This window comes from Talpa europaea, assembly GCF_964194135.1.
Source record: "Talpa europaea genome assembly, chromosome: 7".
Lineage (NCBI taxonomy): Eukaryota > Metazoa > Chordata > Mammalia > Eulipotyphla > Talpidae > Talpa > Talpa europaea.
In genome coordinates, this window is record NC_140074.1 from 9,323,538 (window position 1) to 9,330,119 (window position 6,582).

The 6,582-nt window shown below is 43.5% G+C and overlaps 1 pseudogene across 1 annotated transcript; it reads left to right on the forward strand.

Moving 5' to 3' along the window:
* Positions 1–2,416: 2,416 nt before the first annotated feature.
* On the forward strand, positions 2,417–3,551 carry LOC311172817 (olfactory receptor 1J4-like; annotated as a pseudogene). The gene has a single exon. The product of its transcript is annotated as an olfactory receptor 1J4-like (transcript).
* The last annotated feature ends 3,031 nt before the right edge of the window (positions 3,552–6,582 follow it).

The following is a 6,582-nucleotide window of genomic DNA, read 5'->3' on the forward strand; positions in this document are numbered from 1 at the left end:
AGACCACTTCTGGGTGTGATCTGCAGTCTCTTAACCAGTCCTTTGATCTCAAACACTTGCCTTCCCTGCTGCATAACTCCCGCATGTTCATCTGCCTTCTCCTACAGGTAAGTAAAGAGACTGCAGATGGTAGAGAGGGAAGATGTGCTCCCCGCTCTGGAGCAGGGGTTCCTGCATTTATCCATGAGCAGTAGAGGAAGGAGGATGAAATTGCAAGAGTCAAGTGATAGCTGTGATGTTGCTTTTTGTTTATAACAAAACTAACATATGCATTCACCCAAGTTTTAATGTGTGCGGTTGTGTTTTGATGTTTTCATTACAGGCAGAGTTTCTGGGGGGCACTGTCCACAGCATGGGTCCCACGTGCCATCCTCACTGACACTTTAGTGGCCGTTCACAAGGGTCATGCTCTGCATTGAGAAGAAGGATCACTCGGGGCTCCCCCACGGGGCAGGTGTCACATACTAATGGATGGGAGCTCAGTGCCTGCTCAGTTTCCAATGGGGCCCACTCACAGTCTGGCCCTTATGTTTGCTCTCTGACATTGACACCCCTCCCTGGGAAAGGAGGGTAACTACTCCCACATACTTGCTGTTCTGAGGAATAGATGAGTCAGTGCAAACAGGCTATCCAGCATCTCGCCTGGCTCATGATTGGTGCTCAGAAGAGATGAGGATTTTTATTATGATTCCCAAGCTGATGTCTGTGTGATGGAGACCCCCCACTTCACTGCTGTCTGGGGCAGGACGAGTGTAAGTCTAAGAACAGGGGCCTCTGCACACCCCTCACACCCTGGAGAACACAGCCTGATTACTCCAGGGCTGGAGACCCAGAACCTTCCTCACAAATGAACCCCCACCACCTCCACCGAATCAAGGACCCAGTTGGTCCAGCTGGTTCCTGCTTGTTTCCTCTGTTTCTCAGTGAGGCTGACACAGCACATGTGAATGGGGAGCCAGGCCTCCACATAGGGGTCCGGACACTGTCCTCTCGGTGACCGTGAACCCAGATAAGCAGAGCCCTCAGCCAGTTCATGGTCCCTGAGTAGGCCTTGCTGTCCTACACACCTGCTTGAGAGAGTCAGTGCGGATGCTGCCTCATTGTGTGTGTGTGTGTGTGTGTCTTATCCTAACTACGCTCTCTGCCAAAGGAAGGGTGCATCTGGAATCCACCGTTAGAGAACTAAGAGACCTCATTGGTCGTGGTATCTTTGTTGTGAGTCTTTTCTCATTTCTGAAATGAAGGGTATATTTACCTTATCTATCATATAATCTCCAGTATACATTAATTATTTGAAAATAAAGTATGTGAAAGCACTTTGTAAATGTGCTTACTGGTGTATGATGCACCAGTAATGACTGATAACTCTTGGGCCGAGGAATGACAAATGACATCACACAACATGTCTCCTTATTCTAACTGCTAGGAGTGTGACAAGTATGCAGAGGGTTAAAAGCTGGAATCCAGACAGAGAGATATATTGTGATTTAGCCTTTTTTGCTGATTATTGATGTATCTTTGCACACTTAGAATATGTTTATTTTGTTCCTCATAGGTAAAATTGTATTTTTTAAAGATTTATTTATATATACAAGAACTGGGGTACAAGCCAGAGGCGTCGGAGGGTGAAAGAATTCACCAGAGACAGAGCGGGGAGCAGAACAGGCAGAGGGACTGATACACTGCAGAGGGGAGCAGCGGGCATGACAGGAGAGGTCTGCTGCACCATGCTGGAATCTTCCTGGCCAGCCGAGAATCCCCACTGCAGAGGCTGCGGACAGCTTCACAGCCTGCGCTCAATCCACTGTGCCACCGGGGAGGCCTTGAAATAGGATTTATACTGTTGCTTTTTAGGGCTATTCCTAGGATTTAGGTAGAAAGTGCATATGAAATCATAGGCATAGAGTCTGGCATGCTGTAGGTTAAAGACTAATATTTGACATTATTAGAGTTTGCTTAGGATCCTAGATGACTTTTGTTGACAGGGAATAGTAATATCTCTCATCAGTTACATCCTGCCAATTTCTCTCTAACTGATGAGAAATCACTAGCTATTAATTTCCAATTTAGATTGTGTAGGTCTCTTCAAGAGGAAGATATGGATTCTCTCCTGCTGCCCATCTCATGACTTGGCCATGCGTGCCAGGTACTGTCATGTGACCTGCAATGATAGAAAGATGGAAACTCCTTGAAGGCAGAGGCTGCATTTCCTGCTTGCTGTTATGGACTCAGTGCTTTGTGGGGGGCCTGAGCCAAAGCCGTTGTTCAAGTCAAATTTATGAATTAGAGAAAAATGCCCTCTGGTCCGTGGAAGGAAAGCTTTGCAGGATATCATGAGTGTTACGTACTAAGCCCGCTGTGACAGACTGTGATTCACAACTCCACAGGGTGAGCAGTAAACAGATCATGGAAAAAACTCTATGGGGGGAGAGGGGAAAAGGAGAGATTGGGGTCAAAATAAGGGGGTTGCAATTGTATGGGGAATATAAAAATAAAATTAAAATTAAAAAAACAAAACCCCCATGCTTTCATGTAAAAACGATATTGCCAAGTCATTGCGGATAATTCTAGACTTCCTACCTCTCCTTCTTTCCTTCATCCCGGGCAAAGTCATGAAGAGTATGAGGTGGGAGAACCAGAGCAGCGTGTCCGAGTTCCCTCCTGGGGTTCCCCATCCGTCCAGAGCAGCGGGGTCTGTTCTTCGCCCTGTTCCTGGGCATGTACCTGACCACGGTGCTGGGGAACCTGCTCATCATCCTGCTCATGAGGCTGGACTCGCGCCTCCACACCCCCATGTACTTCTTCCTCAGCCACTTGGCCTTCACTGATGTCTCCTTCTCATCTGTCACTGTCCCTAAGATGCTCACGAACATGCACACTCAGCAACTATCCATCTCCTATAGAGGATGTATTTCCCAGATATATTTCTTATTGTTCTTTGCCGTTCTTGACAGTTTCCTTCTTGCAGTGATGGCCTTTGACAGGTACGTGGCCATCTGTCAGCCCCTACACTACACCACCATCATGAGGCAGGAGCTGTGTGTCTCCTTGGTAGCAGGATCCTGGATCTTTTCCCTTATCCACTCTCTGTTGCACACTCTGCTCTTGATCCAGTGTCCTTCTGTGCTGACAATACCATCCCCCACTTCTTCTGTGACCTCCCTGCACTCCTGAAGATGAGCTGCTCAGACGTGTCCCTCAATGAGTTGGTCATCTTCACTGAGGCAGGATTGGTCTTTTCCCTGTATGTGGGTGGCATCCAGGGCTCCTATGTCTGTGTAGCGACTACTGTCCTGTGGGTCCCCTCCACTAGAAGTCTCTTTAAAACCTTCTCTACCTGTGGCTCCCACCTTCTTGTTGTGTCTTCATACTATGGGACAGCTGCAGGAGTTTACTTCTCCTCATCATCCACCTCCAGAGACAAAGACATGATCGCCTCTGTGATGTACATGGTCGTCACCCCCATGCTGAACCCCTTCATCTACAGCCTGAGGAATAGAGATATAAAGCAGGCCTTTGAGACTTTTGTCAATAAGATTACCTTCAAGTGATGACCTGTAAATCATCTGATTTTAGTCACGAACACCCTGAGATGTATCTCCTAAGATTATGTGAGAGGGTTGATAACTCCATGTAACTTGGAAAGAACATAAATTCTCCTGTCAATGATGTTAATGCATCGACTAGATCAAATTTCGTAACTTAGTTTGTTAAATATTCTTTATCCTCATTACTTTATTCTGCTTTTTTTTATCTTACTAGTTATGTGCAAAAACTTATAAAAATATTTCACACAATTGCAAATGTGGGTAGCCTTCCATTTGAGATATGTCAGTGTCTCATATGTATTTTGTCTGTTATGTTATGAAGACACAGATCTAGCTTCATGATCTGCTCCCAGTGGACTGATGTTATGTGGTGAGGGGCTGAGCCATTTGCCTCATCTTCAAGTTGATGGTTTACAGCTCCTCCCAACTCTACAGTAACATGCTAGTCGATTGAAGTGAGCTATAATGGGAATACTTACACTATGGAATTGGGAAACACTGTGATAGAGCCCTTTTAATTTAAAGATATTATGTAATTGTGATAGATATTTTTACCCCTCCACATGTGCCCATATTCCACCACCATCCACCAAACCACCCATATTTGCCCTAGCCCCTGCACCCATTCACACCTCCATCCCCATGATCCCTCTGATTATGAGTTAACTATTTTCCCTTAGTTCAAAGATTTTTTTTTTCTGTATTTTACCGGTTAATGCTTTTCGGTTTCTAAATTCCAGAAATAAGTAAAGCCACCTAGTATCTGCCTTTCATTGTATGGCTTATTTCACATACCATCACCACCTTGAGGCCATCCACGTTGCAGTGTGTCATAATCCACCAAGCACATGTATTCTACAATTTCTTTACCTGTTTGTCTGTCAATGGGCACTTAGGTTGGTTCCATGACTGGGCACTTGTGGCCAGCACTGCTATGAATATATGGGTGCATAATTCTTTTTGTATTAGAGATTTCATATCTATGGTTAATGCCTGATGGAGATGTGCAATGATCATATTGGATTTTCATTGTTTGTATTTCTGAAGAAAGCTCCATACCATTTCTGCAGAGGCTGCACCAACTTGCATTCTGACCATGGATGAGTTCTTTTTATTCTTTTCCATATCCTCACCATTTTTTGCTTCCGTTCTTTTAAATATGGCCATTCTCACAAAAGCGGATTATTTCTCATTGTGCTTTTGATTTGCATTTCCTTTATTAGAGTGAAGACACGACTTTTTTTTCCCATATATTCATTGACCAACTACACAGTTTCTTTCAGAAGTATCTATTGCAATCTTTTGCCCATGTTGTAGTAGGGTTGTTTTGGGTTCATGTACATATATATAAATATATATGTATATATAAAGATTTATTTAATTATTCAAGAATTGGGGTACAGTTCAGAGGCTCAGGAGGGTGAGAGGATTCACCAGAGACAGAGCAGGGACCAGAACAGGCAGATGGATCAATAATACTGCTGAGGGGAGCAGTGGGCGAGGCAGGAGAGGAATGCCTCGCCACGAGGGACTCTCCCCAGCCGGCCAGGAATCGAACCCGAGTTGCAAAGGCTGCGGACAGCTTCATAGCACGGTGCTCAACCCACTCTGCCCCCAGGGAGGCCCTGTTTTGGGTTTTTGTTGTCAAGTTGAATGGGTTCTCGTATACCTTACATAAGCTCCCTTATTAGTTGTGTAATGTGTAAATATATTCTCCCACTTAGTAGACTGTCCTTTTAATATGCTAGTATTTTCTTTTACTGTACAAATCTTTTTAATTTCCTTTAGTTCTAATTATTTATTTTTGTTGTTTTTACCCTTGTTGTAGGGGTCAATTCCCTAAAGATGTCTGCATGGTGGATGTGATGAAATGTATCATCTCTGGTGTCTTTGTATTTTATGGTTTGGGGTCTTATATCCAAGTCTTTAATTGTTTTTAATTCATTTATATGCTGTTTATTTACATTGGTTTGCATTATTTACATTGGTTTACATTATTGCATTTGGTTGAGAGGTTATCATATCAAATCTCTAAAAGTACATTTTTTCACACCAAACCTACCACCAGGATAGAATTCAAACTATATATTTCTTTGGGTAGTATGTCTATGTTAGTAATGTTAATTCTTCTAGTCGATGTCTTCTTTTTTTGGTGAGGAAGAATCAGGTGTATACCAAAACTGCAGGGTGAAAGAATTCATCAGAGACAGAGTGGAAAATTGAACAGTCAGATTTATTGAAACACTGCTAAGAGCAGGAGCACTTGAGGCAGGAGAGATCTGCTGAGCCCCAATCCATAATTCTCTTAATAGTGCCTTATGGTTTCATTGTGTGGATCCTTCACCTCCTTTCTTAAGTTTAACCTGAGGAATTCTATTCTTTCTGTGTAATTGGGAATGAGATGATTTTCTTCATTTTTCTCTCTTCTAACCTATTGTTTGCATACAGAACTGCAACTGACTTTTCAAATTATAAATCAACTTACTGAGTCATTCGTTCATATCAATACTATATCAACATCAATGATCACATATTTACTTCTCATTCCTTGGAATATACATAAAGAACTAGCACTAATGTGTTCTTAACAGGAATGATCTCATATAACTTTAATAAAAACTTCATACTGACTATACACTGATTATCTGCCCTTTAAAGTAAAACAAGGTTAAAACAACTTATCAAACAAGCTTGAGATAAGTTACTTGACATCTGCAGTGCAACAATGAATGACAGGCACAGCCCAGCATTCCGTGCTGTCTGACCAGGGCTTTGGCCACATGGGCATTGGAAAATGATTGTCATCTTGCCTCCTAGCTGGACCTGTGGGCAACCCAGAGTGCCCCTGCACCTGAGACACCCCCCCTGGTGGCTCCCAGTGTCCCTTTGGCCTCTGCACAGGCTCCTCCCCAAGGTCTGACAGGAATTGTGGGCAATTAGACTACGCGCATTTTTCCACCAAGAGTTTAGGGACTGTTTCTTTGTTCTCTCATGGTTTATAAAATAGCACCCTCCTGGCTATTGCACTGAAGTT